At 41.6% G+C, this 21,789-nt stretch overlaps 1 protein-coding gene across 5 annotated transcripts in view; it reads right to left on the bottom strand.

Annotated features, from left to right (window-relative positions):
* CALD1 (caldesmon 1) overlaps positions 1-21,789 on the bottom strand; it is a 168,056-nt gene that overhangs the window by 121,989 nt on the left and 24,278 nt on the right. For 4 of the 5 annotated variants that reach the window (XR_014616160.1, XM_084205956.1, XM_084205959.1 and 1 more), the window contains exon 2: positions 12,442-12,525. The exons of the other annotated variant lie outside the window; for it this stretch is intronic. The gene's annotated coding sequence lies outside the window, so the exon portion shown is untranslated. The remainder of the gene's footprint in view (positions 1-12,441; positions 12,526-21,789) is intronic. 5 annotated transcript variants of the gene reach the window in all.

The raw sequence follows: 21,789 nt of genomic DNA, 5'->3' as shown, positions 1-21,789 counted from the left end.
ATCTAAATCTCATTAAACAACTCCACCTGTTTTTTCTAGCAGCATCTCTGCAGCACAACACCAACATCACTCCCAGCAGGATGAAAGCAATCCCTTCTGCTAACACTGATCCAAAAGATCCACCTAGAAACTTCAAGGTAGTAAGTTACAAAACAGGGACAACAATACCTGAGGTCTCGTTATCACTCATTAGGTATGCAAAAATATCCTCCCTTTTTCCCTTTTTGCACTGGTGTTTCAGTCATCTAGATCAGCTTTCCAGAGTAGGTATATGCTATGGAATGAAAACACAGGAAATACACAACTGGTGCCATGCAGGACTTCAGTGGGTGTTCACAGAGGTCCCAGGGCAGAGATGGAAGTGGCTTTCATGCCACATGGGAACTGTGAGCAGTTCACTTCCTTCATTCACACCCTCTTTCTTGAAAGAGCACTACTCCACCTGTAATTTTAAGGATAACCAGCTGTGAGCCCCCATGGACAATTTGTCACTGAGCCATGACCTACTGATGAGATGGAGACTGCAGCTGCCACAGTTTTATTGAAATGTTTCCTGAATATCCATTATGGCCTCTGTAACAGGGATGAACTCTAAAAGGCAGCTCTGAGGAAAGAAAAGGGACATCACTAGCATTCCTGAGCCTTGGGGAAATGACCAAACCCAGGTTTTGTTGTTATTTTTTTAATCCAGAAAAAAATTCAGCTCCCCAGGATCAGATCTCCATGGATCAGACTCTAACAATGCCCCAGAGGAAAGGGTGGGGAGGGAAAAGGAAAATACTTGAATTTTTCCACAAATCTACAAAAAATAAGATATTACATTACTAAGTAAATATTCAGTGTTTACACTTCTGTTTCAGTGTGAAGGGGAAAACAAATATCTACCTTTGCACAAGTGACTTATCAATATGTTTACTGTAATGCAGATCCTGCCTCAAAACATACTTGAAAGTCTATTTCATATTTCCATGGATTTCAATTACCATTTGTAAATGCACAAACAGAATTTTATGAACAAGAACCAGCAGCCAGCTGAGGTCTACATATTCACCATAATACCAAGCACAAAATATTCCTAAGGTTCAGATAGAAAACCTCCAGCAGTTTCAAAAGGAAGACAAGGTGGTGAGTTTAAAAACATCTGTCCTTACCCACACAGTGCATGGGAAAGTCTGAAACAGCAGGGATTTTGTTTTTCCAGCACTGTGAGAATGCACAGTGTGTATCAGTTATCGTCCTGAGAGGTAAGCCTGGATATTTGTGAAGGTGAGTGCTGTGGCTGGGAAGTCCCCAACACAATAAAGCTCATCCCTTTAGGATTTCTTCTAAATCTTGGCCAGATTCAGCTTTGCCCACACTGAACCCATAGATTTACACTACTGATATCTGGCCCCCATCCATCACACCCACAGCTGGGCAAATAACATAAAATACCCCATGTATTTTATGTACCCAATCTTCAGGGGATTGGAGCTTTTCTTCTGCTTCATTATAGCAACAGATCCATTGTGAATTCTCACCATTATGCTTCATGACAGTAACAAGCCCAATTTTATATTTCCTAGGCCTTGTATTTCCAAAGCTGCTTTCTATACTGCCTGTTTCCACTGGCAGGCACTCTTTTCCATTCCCCCTCTCTGTCCTGGACTGACAGAACAGCTTGGCATTACAGGACAGTGATGAACCCTTCCCTCCAAAGTGCTCCTGTGACTCCAGCAGGCTCAAACGTGGCAATCAGGTGCTAGGAAATGGCAGTGTCATTGCTACACCAGTGCAGGTGTTCTCAATTTACTCCTTTAGGGAATTTATCAGACCTGTCCTCTTCACCAACAACCATCTGAGCATTTAGGGAGCCAGGCTGGAGGAGATCAGGATGATTCTCCCACTGCTGCGGGAAATTAACCTCAAAGGCTCCAAAGTCTTTAAGTAGTGGTGTTGCAAGAGGAATTAGAGGAGCAAGCACCTTGCTTTAAGCTCTCCCTCTTACACAGAAGGAGGTGGCTTCCATTTTAACAGCATGATATCTTCCACAGGACTCACTCTACTTTCAGCAAAATATGTTTGTTCTTCTGTCACGGCATTACCCCTTCTTTCTCAAGATTTCTAAAAGCAGATATTAAACATTAATGTGAAGCACACCCATAGGTGTTGAAAAAACTTGGCTCCAGACACATCCTGCTCTCCCAAAGTGTTTCTCTAATTGCCTTTCTAAGCACTTGCAAAGAGCCTCACTGAAGCATTTCATGCATGTGTTTTCATTCCCCTCCTTGCTCTAGGGCTTGCCTCCCTATTTCAGTGCATTTTGTTTTTCAGCCTGACCTATTCTGTGAAGCCAAAATGTGGCTGATTATATTAGGCAGCCCAAGCCATTGACCAGAGAGATCACTGACAGTATTCTTTGACACAAATCTTGCTATTAATAGCTTTAAAAAACCCCATGAAAGTTAAGAATTACAAGTGAAGAGACAAGTAGCCAGAAGAGACAAAATTAGGCCATTTTCAGCTTTGAGCATTCTCAATTTGTGGGTTAATTCTCTCCAAAAAATATGATAGAGGCTTCATAAGTGCTTTCACAAACACTAGGTAATGTTTTACTGAGGCAGTAATCGACAGATAAAATTTAAAAAAAAAAAAAAGGAGTTCAAAAAACTCTAACCCAGGGCTGGTGGCAAATCACAGCCATGTCATAGGTTTGGAAACACAGCAGCTACAAACAGCCCTCCTTCCCTCTTGGGTGCTGGTCAGACCCTGTCTGGAAATCTGAATATACCCACAGGTACACATTGCTTCAGGAAATAGGGGAACCATTGGAAGAGAGCAAGCAAAGTTCCCAGAGCTCCAGGAAACATGGTGTCCATGGAGAATTTGGAAGGGTCAGGCTTGCCAAGCATAAAAACCAGGAATTTTCACACATATGTTAGAGAATGACAAACCCTTCACATCCCCTGAGGGCAGGAGAAGATGCAGTGTGCTTAAAAAGGAGCAACAGAGACTGATCTTGTCCCTTGACACCAGTAATTTCCCTACCAATTAAGACCCTTGGGAAAACTGTGTAAAGGGAAGGATAATTAACCACTGTGACAGGTCAAGTGAGGGAAACTGCAAAGCTCTGCAGGGAACACTTCCAGAACAAAACACACCACTCAAAAATCACTTTAAATAGTAAGGTCTGCTCTGGGCTGATAGAATGAACTGGATTAGACACCAACTTTTTTTTTTCCCAGTTTATCTCCTATATTATTTAATCTATTTTTAATACCACCTGCCAGTTTCAGCCCAGGTGCCGCCTGTGTGTGCTCACAAGAACACAGCACAGAGGAAGTGCATGGTCATCACCTCCTCCACAGAGACACCTGCAAAGGTTCCTCAGGATTCAGCTGGCAAGACAGCAAAGCCTCAGAGCCAGAAGGTATCAAAAACCAAGGACAGATGTAATAAAACCAGAACCCAAGGTACTTTGACAAGGTACATTGTTAACCATAGATAATCAACCCACCATACAAAACCCCCATCTAAAGCCAGATTGGGATGCCTAAGTGTAATGAACTCAAGATGCAGATTGTTCTTTTGCCAAGCATACAGTTTTAAAGTCCATTAATTCAATTCCTTTTCCTCAAAGTAAAATAACCTGAATGTTTAAAGAAATACAATGGACAGATACCAGCCTTGACTTTCACTGAGTACCTATTTCCTGCCCTTGAAATTTTCCCCTTAACCACTGCTGTTTTCACTTGAATTTCCCCACGTATTTAATTTGTTTATGAAATTCCTTTTCCTATTGTTATAGAGCTCTGATCTGTTACACTTGTTTGGATCACAAGCATAACATGAGTTGGTATCAGTCAAAAATGGCTATAAGATATTTGTAAGGAGATGAAACAAATCCACAATTTACCTATCAAATCCTGCAATTAAAAGCAGGATAAAAGAGGAGAAATTCTTTTGCTCTATCCCTTAGCATTCAGCTCACAGTCTGGAGCAAGAGATGCATTTTTAACTTCAGGTGCACAACTACACATATTATTGAGAGTCATAAAACAATCTTTTTTTATATCCAAGCTACCAAATCAAATTCTTGGCAAGGTGATTAAAGTTCTGAAATAGAAAGGATGGGGAGTGGGGAAGGAAAAATAGCAATAAGGAGAATTTTCACCTCAAAACACAAGTAAATGTAACTCTTGAGCTCATTCTACTATATGCCACAGGCATATGGAAGGAGGCACATAGAAAAAATAAAGACATCCAAAGCAACACCATTATTCTGTCCCAGGGGCAACAAAGGTGGACAATAATTTAGCAGTGCTTCAGAACAGCTGCCTTTTACACACATAAAACAGGAGGCAAGATCTAAAACACACCCAGACGTGTTCCTCACGTGTAAGAAAACAAATCAAACCCAAAAATCTCCTATTGGGTTATTCAGAATTTCACAGAAGGCTTCGAAGTTTGGGTCCAAGCCATAGCCAGCTTATCCAGACTTGTGCTTGGATTTTCTGAGCTTGGGCTCTGTGTGAGCCCAGCCACACCATCCTTCCTGCTGTCACAAGCACATTCATAGTCACAGAGGTGAACCCTTCAGCAAAGTCACCCTGCCTCCAAAGCCACCATCTCCAAGGGTCTGAGACCTCCTTAGCTCAAATCAAAACTCCTCTGCCTCTAGCACTGCCATTAATATTTAGACCACAGCAGGATTTGGCAAGTCAGCCACTGGAAGCCTTTTCTGGAGACCAGGCTCCAAACCCTCTCCTAAAGAGAATTTAAGACCTCTAGACAAGCAGTCCACATTTCTTTTCTCTCACTGCACAGGCCTATTTTGGGTCAGTTGGAAACACTCCCTTGGGCAGGAATTGCATTTAATTAAATTGATCACTTGTATGCACTCGAATTGCATTTAATTGATCGCTTTTATGTCTTGCTGACATCCAAATATACCTCTGGCATAATCAAACTCATAACATAACCTAATCTGGCTCTCTCAGGTCAGCTTGCTCCAAACAGGAAAACTGAGGTACAAAAAAAACCAAAGCATCTTGCTGAATATTCCTGTATCTGCCCACAGAGCTCAACCCAGCCCTGGTGGTTTAGGATTCAATCTGGGAAAGGTCCACATGCAGATGTTCAGTAACTCAGTAGTAAATGAATTAGCTGTGGCAGAAAGAATTTCTGCTAAGGCTGCTCAAAGCCATCCCAACCAGGCTGCACTTCCCACAGGAGCAGTGTGGGTCACCTTTGTGGCAGGGGAACGTGGCACAGAAGCCATCTCCCCTCTCTCTGTCCTCTGCTCCTGCCTGTGCTTCAAATTATGTCTTAGTCTAGTCAAATACAAGCTCTGTACAACCTTTTCTCTCTCATATTCTTTATAAGGGGTCATTTGGGGGGGTTGCTTGGTTGGGGTGTTCTCCTGTTTGAAGATTTTATGTGCAAGCTGGACAGTGTAGAGAGGAGCCATTCAGATCCAAATCAGAGCCTCCTCTGTTCCTCTCCCAGCTCAAGTTGGAGCAGACCTCAGATGAAATAGTGCCAACATTTCAAACTGCTCTCAGAAGATTTTAGCTGGAATATCTTCTGGACAGTAGCTGTTCTTGGGAAGTCCACCTAATGCCAAAATTCCATAGAAATGCTTCCTGCATTGAATTACAGCCCTACAGCAGTCCTTTTTGTAATGGATCTAAAATGGAAACCAACAGAAATATTTCCTGCTTCCCTTAAGTGGATTCAACGTTGAGGCTGCATTTCTATTTTTTTGTTTTAGTGTGATGTGGGCATGAAAAATTCATGCCAAATCCCTTCCCTCCTACCCCAAGATCTCATGCACCTTTGCATACCCTCCTTACAATTTTTAAATTTTTCATAAACCTTTCAGTCCTCTCCATGGCTCCAGAGGAGCTTTCACCTGGGCAATAACTTTCACACAAATTGTTCTGTAACCTTCCAAACACCAAATTCTACAATGCAGTGGAAAACTGAACTACCACTAAAAGATTTTTTTTTTCCAACTGCTTATCCTCAGCCACCTCAGAGCATTTACTTCCAAACACAAACTTAATTTATTAAAACTGTCAATGGTACATGGCTTTGTAACCCTCAGGGACCACCACTGCAAATTTCTCAGCTCACAGAGGTCATACTGGACCTGGTTGAGAGGAGTGCCCATGTGTGAGCCTGGATTTCAGATGTGTTTCAATACTCAGACCCCCTCACCAGGTATATATCACTAATTAAGACCAGGTCCTCACAAATTAACATCAACTGAATGCAGGTTCAGGGTTTTTTAACCTGGTAAATCCATATGCTGTGCCAGTGAGGGGATTTACCAACCTGGATTCAGAAGAATCATTTGTGATGTGCCTTAATTTACATGAGATCAGAGTATATGTAAAAATAATATTTTATTCTCTCCATGCCCCACTCCTAGCTCTGCTATAATTTTATGATATTACATTCATTTTGGGCTGATATAAACATACCTAAATAAAAGACAGGCTTACTTCCTTCTTCCAAGACTGTCAACCAAATATATTCTTGCTTATGCTGGTTTTACAAACTAAGACTTAACAGCTGGGTAAAACAACAAAGGAAATTTGGACATGTTAAAACCGTATTCTCAGTGGGTCTCTAGTGAACTTTGCAGAGGTTATGCTCAATATAAAGTTCATTTTCATTTTATTTAGTTCCCCTCTTCTTTTTAGCAAAGAAATCATTACACAAAACCAGGATTTTTATTGATGGCCTTCCTCAAATTTCCACAAGCCTGGACAGCCTAAGCTTACAGGTCATGCAATGTGGTTTTCTACAGCCATTTGCCCAAATATTTCACATTGCCACTTCTTTGCATTTTCCAGATCGTGCACTTGATCAACTTGGACCAACCCTCACAGCCCTTCCAAATGCAGCTACTACAGTGCTAATGCCCACTAACACAGACATGAGGGTTAAGTAGCCAAAAGATTTGTGTAAGATCCTACAGACCATCAGCAAAAAGCTGGAAGGTCAGAGCTGATGTGATGATTCCAACCCTTTTGGCAGCCTTGAGCTACAAACCACAGGCATGGATTCAGCCATTTTTGCATCTTTGAGAAAGGTTTTCAGAATTTGTAATTGAAAAGCTTAAATTTGGCCTGGTTTTGGTTTTTAGGGTTTTTTTGTAGTAGGCATCAAATAATGCTTGATGTGATAGCAGAAAGTGTCCTTGCAACATTAAATGAAACACACGAGGCAGAAAGGTGATATCCCTGTGATGATCACACCTGGAGCACTTCATCCAGCTCTGGAGAACTCATTTCCCCAGGGGCAATAACCCAGGGGACAACCACAAGAGAGCCATGAAAGTGTTCAGCAAGCAGAGAGGGACTGACTTACAAAGAGATTAAAGGAGCTATGGAGGCATCAAATAAAGTTTTAGGTAGGGGATGCACACAACTGTCTGCAAGTGTTAGAAGAACTTTAGGAAGGACAAAGAATCATTTTAGAGAAAAATTTTACAGCTGCAGGGAGCAGTAGTGAATTTAAAATTATTGAAATGTTACTGATCAAAAAAAGTAATTTTAATGGCAAAATCTACTGGAGTATAGGTAGACCTGGTAATATGCTTAACCAACACCCCTGCTTGACAAATTCCCAACCCTGAAGAACCTAAAAGCTGTCACTTAAATACTGAAGACTTTATATTTTGGAATTTCTCCAGTGGAATATTCAATCCCTTGTTGGGGAAGTTTCAGGCATCCTCACCTCTGAAACAACACAGACAGATCAAGCTCTTGCACCACCCCCAGGGAGTCTGGCTCCCTAAACCAAACTCAAGCAAGCCTTGAGAGTCACCAATGCAGTGTTTTGCCTTCCCCAGCCTTGGATATGCCAGCAAATGCTCATGCCATAGCCAGCCAGGCACACTCCCCTATTTTTTCACCTGAATAACAGCACAATACAGAACTACTGGGGTCTGATTTGCAGTATGACCAATATCTACAGATGAAAAGCACAGGGGAGCTGCAAACTTTGTTACAACAATGTCTTTTGTCTTGGGAAATGCTCTTTTTATTTTCCCTACCGTGCTTCAATGACAATTTTAAAGGGTTCCATTTGTGTTATTCTATCAAACCTGCTGGTTTTTAAGCAAAGCAGTGGCTGCCTGCTCTATAAAAATACGAGCACAAGCAGTAAGTCCATCGAAGGCTGGCCAATTTCCACATATCCTAATATGGTTAAGAAAATCTTTGACTGGAGCCCAGAGCAGAGTGCCAAATTTAACAACTCTGCAGCGAGCAGAGTGCCACAGAGCCCTCTGCTTAGGCTCACTCTACCTCCAGTTAGTGAGGCAGCTAGCTCAGCCTGCTGACATGGGCTAGACCATAATTGTCCTTGTGCACAGCCACAGAGCCCAGAGCCTTCTGTTCTCCCTGCCCTGGCAGGGAAGGTTCAGGCTTGCTGCCCTACAAGGCTTTCAGGGACAGCAGCTCATTGGAGTGTTTCCCTTCTTGGGCTAAATATATTGAGGAAATCCTGGGTATCCCAAGGATATAAAAGAACATGAGCTGCACGAGGCACTCTGGGTTTGTGTAAAGAGCAAGGTTTTCAAGACTTCTTTTTCTTTCACTTTCTTCACTTTCTTTTTCTGCTACTAACATACATGTGAGAGGTTTCTAAATATCAAACCTAGACAAAGGGCAGATATTTCCTTGCAGTTTTGCCACTACTGCCCTCTATGAAACCTGGCAAGGTGCAGGCTGCTCACCTGCCTCTGAGCCCCCTGCAAAATAAAACTTGCCCACTTGTGTTATGTGTTTGCATTTCAGTCTTCCAGATTTCACTGGGTTCTGGATTTTTGAAACAGCTGAGAGAAAGGGTGACAAAGTAAATGACATTATTGAGGTCAGACTTCAAATCACACTTCTGCCTTCCCACTTAGTCTCTTTTATAATGCCACCAAAATCATTGCAAAGCCTGATAATAGAGATTTGTTGACAGGAGGGAAGGGGGTTATTGAGTTTATATCAGTGAAACAACTCACTTTAGGCATTAAAAGAACAATGCTACCTTGATTATGCAAAAGGGTAAGCTGGCCTCTCCCAGATCATTTCCTATGAGATCATATGCAGACTTGGAAACAGAAGGGACTGGTTTCAGGAAGTTTGAAAGCCTTTTATGGATTATATTAACAAGGCACAGGCTGTTCCCTAAAACTGATGGTACATCAAATTCCATTGCAGCCACATGCCCTTGGTTGGAATGCTTTAGCATATATGATAGTACCAACAGCCACCAAAAAAAGCAGCAATTCTGTCATTTAATCCCTGGGTCTTTTTCCTTTTCCCTTTTTTTTTTTTTCTTTTTTTTTTTTTTTGAGTACCTGGAATTAATTTTAGTTTTTTGGGCCACAAATACCATAAAATAAGTTACAGTGGGAAATCACTTTGGTTCTTGAAAGTTTCAAGTATCCTACAGAGTACAGATACAGCTTTTTACAGAGTTAAATACCTGTCTTACATCAGCAAAAATAAATGTTCAACTGCAAGATTTTGCTATCAGAAAAGCTATCAGAATAGCTATCAGAAATCAGTTTTATGTTTTCTTCTCTGGTAAGTACTAGCAACAAAACATATCTGCACAAAAGCACATCAGTGTCTGAAAAATACTTTTTCTTGCTATTTGAGGTCTCACCTTGTACCAACCATTTATAATTTAGTATTTACTAGCCCACATTTTCCAGTCAGTACAGTTACTGTACATTTACTCCTGGTACAGAAAATTAGAAAGCAAATGAGAAGCTGCATTCCTTTCCCAAGAAATACTGCTGTCCAATTTCTGATTTTTTAGAATGCAGTGGTCCAGCAGGCTGATGAGTCTGCAAAGACCCCTCAGCTGCTGTCTGGAAGTGTCACAGCCCTTCTGGAGGCTCTGGCCTCCAGGCTCCTCAGCAAGGCTTGTGTCTCATTTGGGTTCTGTGTTAACTCTTTGGTGATGCATGAATTCCATGCTGAACTTTACCAGGCCTACACTGGGAGAGACTGAATTTCACTGAGGGAGTCAAACTGACCTGCTGATGGAATTAGATAACACTCACCTATTTATTAGCAATGACACCAAGTGGATTTAGCTTTCAGTGGGAATTAGCAACATTTTCAAACAGCTTCTCCCTAAGGAAAGTTGTAATGCCCCCTCCTATTTGCAGATGGGGAGGAGAGGAGTGCATAAATGAAATGCAGCTCCCTGTCCAAGCCCAGCTGGTCAAGAGCAGCACCTCTTGCACCCCAGGTAAATTCCTTTCCCGTGGGCTGCACTTTCTCCTGCCATCTCACTGATGCCACAGCTGGAGAACCAAAACATTTATCATGAACATTCCCCCCAGCACTAAACTGCCGTCTCTTACTGGAAATAAAATACATTTTGATTCCTGTTGGGACTGGAGAGAAGTAAGAGGAGGGAAAACCTCAAATTTATCATAATTATTTGCTATCTGTTTAATAATGGTGTTCTCTGTGCCAAAGAAGATGGAACAATTAAAAGACAACCACTGCCTTTGCTTAGTTTGGGGAATAACTATCCCTGATACAATCTTCCAGGAATCCATCCTTAGAGCCTTGCCCATCACTATTTATAACTGAGTAAATATTAGAGGATTCACTTCTTTTGCCCAGAAAAAACAAGACCTTTGGCCTTAACATATTTTTGGAAATTGTTTCAGAGAAGGCTGTTGCTCTGCAGCAATGTTTCCTTCCATTAAAATTCCCTCTTAAAATATATGGCCCAAAGGAGGAACACTAGACCTCAAATATACCACAAATATGGACAAGTCTGCCTGCAGGCATTTGGAGGCTGGGAATTTGCCCAAAACATTATCCTTCAAGAATTAACCAACTCTCTGTCAGCACAGTTAAAAAAACCCCAATTTACTTTGACATGCCTTTGTCAGGGCAGCTCACTAATTGAACATTGCACTGTCTATCACTGCTTAAGGTTTAATTATTCCCAAGGACTGAAACTGGAGCCTTTATAGATCCACATGGAAATAAAAAAAAAAACATTTGGGAGCCACTATTGCCCAACAAATTCACTTGTAGGTTTCTGTCCTCCTGGCTTCAGCCCAGCTCACCCTGCCTCTTCTTCCTCTCATCTGCTGACACAACTTGTGACAGCCAGGGACCAGAAGAGCAGGCAGGGTGACCACAGCAACTCTGTGCTCTGCTTGGCCACTTGAACCTGCCTGTGAACATCAGACACGAGAAAAAAACTGAGGAAAGAGAACTCAGAGCTGGAAACTCACTAAAAGTCTGTGCAGACCCAAGAGCTGTCAGCTCTACCACGGGTGTGGCCAGCATTCCTTGGGATTATCCTTTGTAAGGATAATTCCCTGCAAACCTTTTCCTCACAGGACAAGTCAGGATCAGCTCATGCAAGCACAGCCCGTGGTAGTGACAGCCACTCCAGAGGGATGCTCAACAAGCAGAGAAACCCTTCAAGGCAAACCCTTTCCTCACCTCCTCATCAAGGCTGGCTGCTTCACTCCAACTTTGAATCCTTTTTGTTTTTCCTTAGTTTCCACTACTGAAACTCTGCATTGTGTTGCTATTTCATATAAATGTTCCATCCCTTTGCACCAGTGAATTTGCTGCACATGACATCATAACCTCCACCTGTGCAGCCAGAATGATGGAGTGTCCTCACTCAGAGCAATTTGGGCTAAACAGCAATTATAAAACAAGTGCAGCCTGGGAACATTTATTATCATTACCATCATTGCTTGGCAGGACTCCTATCATCTTTTGAAAGGCAAATTTTCTCCCACCTGGCGAGCAGAAATTTTGCTACGTGTCCCTACCAAACCAAAACCAGAACACCTGGGGAACAGAGAGCCATTGACTTGGCTGACATATTCAGCAACATTATTATCTTAATGACACATAATGGTCTCCATATTCATAACCTTTCACCAAGGGAAAGCCCAGTGTGGCTGCTGGGCTGACCTCATTAGCTCAGGCTGCAGCCTGTGTGTGCAGAGATGGCCACATGTAGGGTTAAGGACAAAGACACAAGAGCTCAACCTTCCCAGGGGAAAAACACCTCCTTCCCATTCAGGAAATTTCCAGGAACCAGGAGATTAATATGGAGCCACAGCATGGAAAAATTTCTCAGTGATTTAGAGAGCTAAATTACCATGCACATACCTACCTATAATCCTTAGCAAAAACACTAAAAAAACAAAAGGGAAGAGCTGGGGTGGAAAACTCCCAAATATACAAGCAATTCCTGGCAGTCAGTTTGATCAAGGACTACCACAAATTCTCCTCCAGATCAGGCTGATCACTAACCCAAAACAACCTTCTCCCACACCAGACTTTGGGTTTCAAAGGAAACTAAGTTAACACTGAAGTGCAGCTCGTGATAGAAATTGTCTCAACTGAACAATAGCTCCAAAAAAAAAAAAATAAAAAGCATATATCTCACCAGATATGATACCCCTGAGCCTGGAAGATGCTGCCTCTGAAGCTCCCAGGAATTCTTTGAGTAAGCCAATGGTTATCACAGGCACTGGAAAGACAGAAGTGTTTACATGGGGGGCTGAAGAGGGCACCAAGGGCAGAAAAAACTTTACAGTTAGGATGATCTAGAAAGCAAAACAGATCCTGATCCTTGCTGCAGTTGCTAGATACAATTGCACCACTGACTAAACTGATTTGCTGCTCCTTTTATTTTTCCAGTGACTCCTCTTTGAGGGAGAAACTCCCAAGCCAGAGAAGACAGACTATTCTGCATCTGAGCCCCATTAGGGGAAAAGAGTGGCTTCCACTTGTAAGGAAAACTGTTCCATCCATTCACCTGCTCCTGCTGCCATGACTGGGACCCAACCACAGGGTAATGCAATCCTGAAAACATCCTGGGAAGCACCAGCCACAGAACTGACAATTTTAATATCCAAACTGCACCAATTAATATGGAGCCAAACCTGATTATGCCCTCATTAATCACTTCAGAGGAAAAAAAACACAACTGAGGGAATTCCCTATTTCTTTTGGCTGCAGACCAGCACAGTTTCTTGATTGCTGGCTGCCTCCAGTCAAAGATGCAAAAAACTTCTGGCTATTTGTGCATAGCTGCTGGATTGCATTTACATGGGTTTCAGTGACAGGCTGTTTGTCTGTCTGTACACATACTTTGACTGCAGCAGTGGTAGAACAGCCACCTTCAAGCAATAGATAAATGATAACTTAGCATGAGGTGAGAAAAAATTGCCTCTGAGCCATGCCTCAGGAGGAGAACTGAAGGCAGTTCTTGGGAGAATAGACTCAGATCTCCAGTTTGGAGTAACCTCAGCCAGCTGGGAAAGCTGCTCAGGGGCTCTGGTGACTCCCATCCCCTCCCATGTACAGAGGCAGTGAAAAATACAAAATTTTCAAATGTTCATTTACTCAGAAGACAAAAGGCTGGAATTACAAGCTGCAGAGAAATTTTCTTTTATCTGTTCAACCAGGTGAAGAAAGATGCCAAAAACAAGCTTGCTTCACAATTAGCATTTAATTAGACAAACAGAGTTTACCTTCCCACCTAATCAACACAATCAGCAGGTAGGTTTAAGAGTATTCATTAGACTCACTGTCTTAAGCAAGAGATGAGACTAAAAAACACATCATGCCTTTTGCAAGTGACAGGGGAATCTTATAGGATTTCTCCTAAATCCATAAGCAGCAGTGTCAGGGGTAGGATTTGCTTATCTTAGAGAATTTTGAGGTGTTTGTTTCAATTTCATACTGCCTGCCAAGGGGGGTTTTGAAGGCAGTGTGTGATGAAATGAAGAGGGAGTCAAAGTCTCCTCCAGACATGCAGCACTGTGCTCCACCATGGCTAAAGACAAGGGGCACCCTGTTGTTTTACAAAAACAGCAAACACCTTTGCTGTCCCTACACCTGCCAAGACAGAAAATCCCAGCTGGGATTGCTAAAATGGCAGTTCCTCCAGGAAACTCCATCCTGAACTTCCCAGGGCTGCATCACAGCAGTACTGAAGGATGCAGGTTTTCCCAAATCCTGCAGACCTGGTGAAAGGAATGCAGGTCCTCTTTGTGCAATGCATGAATCCAGGTTACAGGACTATCTCAGCCTGAATCAAACTCCCATTAAAGTCAAGTGCAGCTGCATGTTCAAACCCAGATCTATCCTTCCATCCCTAAGATGCCAAACTACTCCAATCACTAAACAAATCCAAGGACTGATGTGTCCTTCAGGATTCATGGAGCTACATGAAGTGATCCAGGTCTTTCAAGCAGAAACTCTGCTCAAATTACTGTAGCTGTGAGAAAAAATGCCCCATCATTTACACCCAAAGAAGAAAATATAAATTCAAAGGTACAAGACAGTGCAGTGAAACACCTTCAAGTTGTGTAACTTCCTGACTGCTGAGATGTTTTGCAGACCAAGCCCTGAAGGTGGACATCAGTGCAAATCAGAAGAACATCTTGTTTTCTTTCCAAGGCTTTCACTTAGCTTTGTTTCCTGTGATACCTTAACACCAAGTCCTTCTGAGTGCTCTCATTCACAGGGTACTTAAGTGTTCTCCTCACCAACCAAACAAGATTACTCACCTTTAAATTAGGCTCAGGTTTGTTGAGGCAGAGCCAAAACACACAAATGCACACACACACATATATTCCTGACCAAGGACATGTTTTTCTTTCTTGGGCTGTTTTTACTCTGTAGTCCTAAGCACAGTACTAAAAAAAAAAAAACTTTAAAAAAAGGAATATATTTTGCCAAATATCTTCAGGAATTCGTTATTGAAACAAAACTCACAAATGTACTTCAGACCTTTTCCAACTCACACCACTCTATGATTCTGTGATCTATCAAGTGAAATACCATGAATGAGCAAATGCTGACAACACTGAGCCAGAGGAATTTTTTAATCTACTTGCTGATATAATTTTATAATGTTTCATACCACATAGCCTGCAAAACATCAAAGTCAAGGGGCACCAGTAACTAAAAAGCTTCTATTAAATTAATTTATTTGGTTCATACTCAAGAAATCTCTGGATGACACACACACAAAGGAAAGCTGAAATCTTGCACTTCATTCTTAAAAGGAGCACTATGTGCAACACAAATTGATTTACTTTTTATACCTCATTATTTCTTCAACCTCCTATAGATCATCTCACCCCCATTTTAGAAAAAAAAAGTAATATAATTTTTGAGGATCCTTTAATTCCTCCATATATGCTCCAAAAAAGGTCGTGTCCTGTTTTACTTCTTTTTTTCCCCCCAACATTTTTGCTCCATGTTTTTCCTTACAGGAGACCAAAAGATAGAGATTCTGTACATATTTGTGGGACAGCTACATTGGGCAGACAGCCATTTCCCCAGCCAACATCAGCAGCGAATTTATAGCTCAGAGAAAACTCTGACGAGACAGAGGTCTGTGGGACAGAGGTTTTGTTTGTTTGTTTTCCTTAAACCTTCAAAACCCTTTTGACAAGGTTGTCAGGAAGAAAAGTAGAATTTAAAGCCTCATCTGCTCAGAAGGGTCATAAGGCAGAAAACAGCCAAAAAACTGTGTGTCAGAAACATGGGAGAGAAGAAAACAGAAACAACATTAATTAACAAAATCCTAACCCCAAACCTGAAAACTGTAAAAAGTTTCTTTTGAGATATTTTTAGTTGAAATATGTTTGGGAAAATGTTGGAATGAGCCATAGTACCAACAAAAAATACTGCATCTTTTTGATTTGGTAGGAATCCACTTCATTCCACAGATTTTGAGATATGCTTAAGGTTCCATAGGTTTGGTATTCCATCAGTGATTGTTCATAATGAAATTCCAGGCGGTAGCAAAAAAAAATTTAATGATTGTACCACAACAAGATATGGATATGGGCCCCTATGAGCAGATTTACGGATAGGAATGTTGAGCATGGGTTAAACCAACAGAGTTGTCTGGCTCACCTGTGCATGCTAAAATGTCAGGTGACAGAGCACAAGTTATGCTATTTCTTGAACCTCTCTTAAGAAGTTAATCTAATTCTACTCTTGTGCTGGATTTCTCAAAAGATTTGTCATTTGCTACAGCTCTATGATGCTGTCAGCTGTTGTAAAAAGTAAATTTCCCGTTTTCATACCCCATCTATCTCCTTGAGGAATAATATTTTGATGGCTTTAGTAAGATGTTGGATGTTATCTGGACTGGGAGATTAGTGCCCTTCAAAGCACAGCATGACACAGTGGACAAAGCACTTGGCTGGCATCACCTCCAGTTTGGTGCCGCCACAGGAATCATTTTTCTTATTTTGTGCTTCATTTTGTCAGAGTGACAAAAGGGAAAATGATGCCAAACTCCTCTGTAAAGAACTTGGAGATAGACACAGGAAAAGCAGGGCCTGGCAGCTTGATCATATAAAGCCATTCCACACTACAGAAAGAAGGTATCTTTGAAAGATTTCTTTTTAAATAAACACCAAGAAAGCCACTTGACACCTTGCAGCTAACACAGGGTTGAAAGTAACTCAGAATCATCAGCTATTTTCTGCACATAGATAACCTGAGGCTGGGAGAGATGATCTCCCAGATCAATCTGGATATCCCAATCAAGTTGGAGTCCAATACCATATAAACAGGCAATCTTTGTACAGGAAATTTTACAAACTCCAAGGTATTCACTGTGACAACACTTGCTTTGGGACTAAAAGAGAGTTTGATATAATATCTCAAACTGCTGCTTTCATAGTTGCCCAAGAAATAATTCTGATTAGAGCTGTTCAGTTTCATGTTTTTTATGCCAGAAGCAGATAGAGAAAGCAAAAGACTGCAGAAAAACCAAGTTTAAAACAAGTCTTTGGAACAATGAATTTGAAGAACCACCTTTGAAAACGCAGGACAGGACTGTGTCAGACCTGGAACAAGCCAAGAATAATCCCAGGCTATTTGAGGAACAGGATAAAATAAAAGGAACAAATGAGCTGTTGAAATTCTCCTGCTTTGAACACAAGGATGTCACCTGTGGGTCACCCAGTGATCCATGTCCCAGGCATCAGACAGACCTGAGCTGGCAGCAGCCTCTCCCATCAGGGTCTTGATAGTGCTGAAGAAATTCACACCCAAGAAGGTGCTTCCACCCAGTGGAGCTGCTCCTCACCTCTGGGAGACAGGGAAGGCACACACCCAGCCTGGATGCTGCAGCTCAGGCTCCCACAGAATTCAGCTCAGAATTCAATGTTCTGTACACATAAAAGAGAAGGAACCCCAAGCACAGAAACTTCTGCTACAGAAACGCGTGTGGATGCGCACGAGAACAGAGAGGAGAAAGCAGCAGACCCCATCTTTTGCTCTTCAAAGGAGACAATTTTGGTTAAGAACTGATGTAAGACAGAAGATATGAATCCCCTGCTAAGCTCACAATTAGTGCCTTGCTGTTTTGTGCAGCTGAACAAAACTGTATCTTTAGATGAATTTTTTTTTGGAAGGCTTTTAATGACTTTGGCTGCCTGTATTAAGCTGCTGCAACATTTGATTTCCAGGGTAATGACAGCCAGGTCTAAAATATCCTAATCAGACATCCAAGAATCAAGGCCTTTCAAAAATAACTTGGAAAAAACCCTGCCCTTTCTTTTGGCATCTTCTCTTTGACAGAAAGTGTGTCCACTTGCCAACTTAAGGAGAAATATGAAAGAACAAACAGGCTCTTGACCTATGGCCAGACTATTGTTATGCATTCCATGACTGTGTGACAGTGTAAAACATGGATTTAACAAGACTGGTTAGATTTCTATTGTGCATGCACACTCATTCTGGTGATTTTTATGAGGTTTTTTGTTCAACTGGTCCATTTTACTCTAGAAGAATGCAGGGGTTACATGAAAACTCAGCAGTTTCTGTGCAGAGTTCTTCCCCCTGCCAACAGTGACAAGTCAAAATAAGTAGGTCTGAAATATTTCTCCATTAGAATTTCTTTATGCTGCACTGATTGATGCAGCACTCAACTGGAATCAATCCAAAGCATCAGGCCTACCAAGATGTGGCATGAAAATGCTCTGCATTTATGTCCTAAACATTCACACAGGATTCACAGACATGAATTAGCCTAAGGCACTGGATATCCAGTGAGCTGGTGTATGGCCAGAGGTTATTGCTAAAAACAGTCAACAGCCAGAAAACCAGCAGGTCTGCCAAATCTGAGGGCTACAGCTGGACAGGAGAGAAGCTTCATCATCAGTTTGAACAGGACCAAAAAATCAGCATCTGTTTCTTACATGCTAACTTTCACTTTTCTTAGAAATCACTGGAACAGCTTCATTTCTTGATTCAAAGGAATCACACTTATTCCAACCATATTTTTAAAGTCTTTTTATGCATTTATAAAGAGCCTGGTCTCCAATAAAATCTGTTCTTAAATCTAAGTTCTGTGATGTTTCATAGGCAAACTGCTTCATGACCTGACCCAAAACTCACTGAAGAATTTCCATCAGGCTCTTCATTGTGCGGCTGCTGAAAACAAGTGCTGCTAAATGACACCCTGACATCTTTGTTTCTGTAAAGCATCCAGAACCATCCATGCTGTGCAATGAAGCTCAAGCACTTCCCTGCTCTGTGAAGCCTCAGACTCCAGCTTTATTAACCTGACAACAGTTCCTTGGAGGACTTCCTTCCATTGGAAGTTATGAAAATAAATGTAAAATATATATGCTTGCACATCATAAAAGTGAGGGCTTGTTTCATTTTAGATTATGAGATTAAAAAAAATTACACTATGAAAAATAAAATGGAACTTTCAAACCCCTAAACAATAAAGGGTTATGCACTATGGAGCTGTTTCTGGTCAACTTCTCTAATAAAAATGAAAAAGGCATCAAAAAGTACAAAGCCAGCATCTCTGATGTTTGTAAATGTCTCTGTACCCTTTCTGAAGCAGCAGTTGGATATGTCAGTGCTGTTTTCCAGTTGACAGGAAAAGACCCCAAAATCTTATCAGGTAACTAGCCCACTAGTCATGAATCAGTTTTCTAATTTGCCCTCTCCCATTTCAAGTGTAAATTAAAACTAAATCTTCATGCTCACTGTGCTTCAGTCTTGGTAATCCAAATGATACTTCCAGTGAGCTTTAGCACAAAACTCACCTTTGGAAAGATCTTGGAGACCTTTCAGGTGAAGTATTTTCACATATGATTAATTATTAATGAAACTTCACCAAATTATTAATGACACCACCAAATGTAAAAGGGCTCATTTGAACATGAGATTATTCTTACTTATAAGCAACCTTCTTTTTTCCAATCAGGAAGCTAACCATGCGCTTGAGAGGGTGGGACCATCTTTAATTTCTGATTCCCAAATTTCTGAGACTATTTACCAAGCATCCCAACAGAACTCTTCATTATGTTGCACACCCACCATAGCACCAGATGACTTTCCCCAAATTACCAACAACATGTGTCAGTATTCAACTGCCTTACCTCAAAACCAGCAGAACTTCTATTTATGCCTAAATGCCAACAGTTCAGAGAGAAGGAAAGCACAATTTCAATAGATAATTATACCTCAGTTTGCTACAGTGATGGTCTGCTCAAGAGAAACTTGCATTCTCTGCTTGTACACTGAGCTATCCCTTGAAATTTCCATCCTCAAGGTACTATGACAGTTTTTCTTCTCTGCTTTTAAGACAATAAAGGCTGACTGCTGACTTCGACAAGTGAGAACTTCCTGCACTGCAAGATAAGGTCTCTCTTGAAAAATGAGTTCTTGCCTAACTGTATTCACTTTGTACAGCAAGAAACTCCCAACAGGCAATAGAGGATTTTCAAATTCCAGGGCCATGGAAGGGTTATGACCATTATAACCATTCCAGGGTTATAATTGTGGCTCCATCTCTCTGTGTTATAATGAGCCCAAGACAATGAAGCCTCCCCCATGGCAGGAAGGGCAGGACTGCCCCATGGCTGAAGGAGGATTCACCACTGCTCTACATGCATGCAGAACAGAGCCCAAGTGGGCATGACAAACAGCAGCAGTAATCCACAGCAGCAATTGTCAGTGTAAAACAGAACAAGGCACACTCAGCCAGAGAGGATGAAGCCACCCTCTCACTCCCCTCACCCTGCAGCCCTGGCAGATGAAATATATCCCACAAGCTGGCCAGCAGAGTTAAAATTCACCTGTTTGCTGGTGTCAGAGCTCAAGAGGGGGCTCCAGGGGACCTCTCTGCTTGGTGCCTGCTGCTGGCCAGTCCTGCTCCTCCAGGGCCATTCCCAGCAGGTAGCAGGATACCTGGATGCCAAGGAAGGGCAACCCAACCCTTGTGTTCAGTCACACCCAAAACATCACCACCATTACAGCCAGATTTCAAACATTGGAGTCCTAGTCATTTGCCAGAGGATACAGAGGAAAATTTGAAGGGGATGGTGGCTCTGCCAAACTGTAGGCAGTACTTTACTCATTAGATAACCCTTTCTCTCAGATCTCTTTGTTATTGCATCTGGGGGAAAGGAAAAAAAAAAAACATTTAGGCAGCTTTAGTAGTACAATTCTGCTCCTGCTATCTTAGAGATGTTAATGTCACCAATAAATCTTCATGTTTTACTAATGGCATCATATATCTTCCCAGGCATTTCTAATTCACCCCTTGTTGTGCTATCTATGTACTTTATCACACAGGGTTACTCTCTGTCAGGTATTAATATTAAGACACTGTGCCTTGTCTTTTGTAGGAAAGTACATGCTCTTATCTAAATTGCTGAGACTAATAACTTGAAATATTGTCCCTGCAAACATACTTGAGTGGTGTATATTCAGATAACCAGAGCTGTTCTTTTTTTCCTTCTCCCCTTCCCTCCCAGCAAGTGAACATAAATTAAGTCTCCCCAGGAGTTAACCCAAGCTGCATTCCCAGTTTGGAGGCAGGGAAGGATGCTGTCCTGCCCCAGGTAACTCATGTCCCACCTGACAGGGACCACACCCTGCACCAGGCAGGGCTCCCTAGGGTGGCACAGTCCTTCTATTCCCCAGCAAACCCCTGCCTGCAGAAACATGAGCTGGGAAACAGAGCTGCCTTTCCCCAGGACTTTCTTCTTTGCAAGTAAACTTTGTTGTACACAGTCCCTGTTGCTTAATCCCTCTGGTGGGCTCTGTGCCTTGGAACTTGGATACCTGACAGCTAAATTGTTTTCAACTGATAACTGGCCTAAGGATGCCCCCTCTGCTTATTATTTCTTTGATCCAGATAAGCATTTGGTTGTTTAATCAGCCACAAAGCTAAAGCAGAAAGAGAGAACATTGAAAAGCCTTACAACCCCACATACTTAATTTAGCTTAAAAGTAATTTCTGGGCAGAAAGGGAAAATTTAATTAACTCTTCTCTATAAAAACGCATAGTAAGATGTGTAGCAAGATCTTATACATTCCTTTGAAGTTTGTCATACATTCCTGAATACCTTTGACAGCCTAAGAAGTTGTCTGCTTCTGATTAGATAATTGAAATAAATCTACACCAAATAAATTCAGATCTCTTAAAATAAACTGCAGAGGTACATGAACTTTGTAAAATGCATGCAATACTTCAACCAAAAGGCATTTCTGAAAAAATCAGCTATCATGAAGGAATTTATTTCTCTATTTTTTTTTCATCCATGGGGTCTGCAGCTAGTGTCCAAATTTTAATCCAGACTTCATTCCAGTCACTTCCAACTACTGCTACATGGACTGCAAACCACTGCAGCAGAGAGAAATCACATCTTTTACACTTCCTACTTTCTCCATTTCACACCTAACAGTTAAATGCCCAGTAAAAATGACAGATAGCACAGCATCAGTCACT

This window comes from Fringilla coelebs, assembly GCF_963513975.1.
Source record: "Fringilla coelebs genome assembly, chromosome: 5".
NCBI classification, from domain to species: domain Eukaryota; kingdom Metazoa; phylum Chordata; class Aves; order Passeriformes; family Fringillidae; genus Fringilla; species Fringilla coelebs.
Note: the sequence above shows the minus strand (reverse complement) of the source record. Positions and strands in the feature narration are given on the sequence as shown.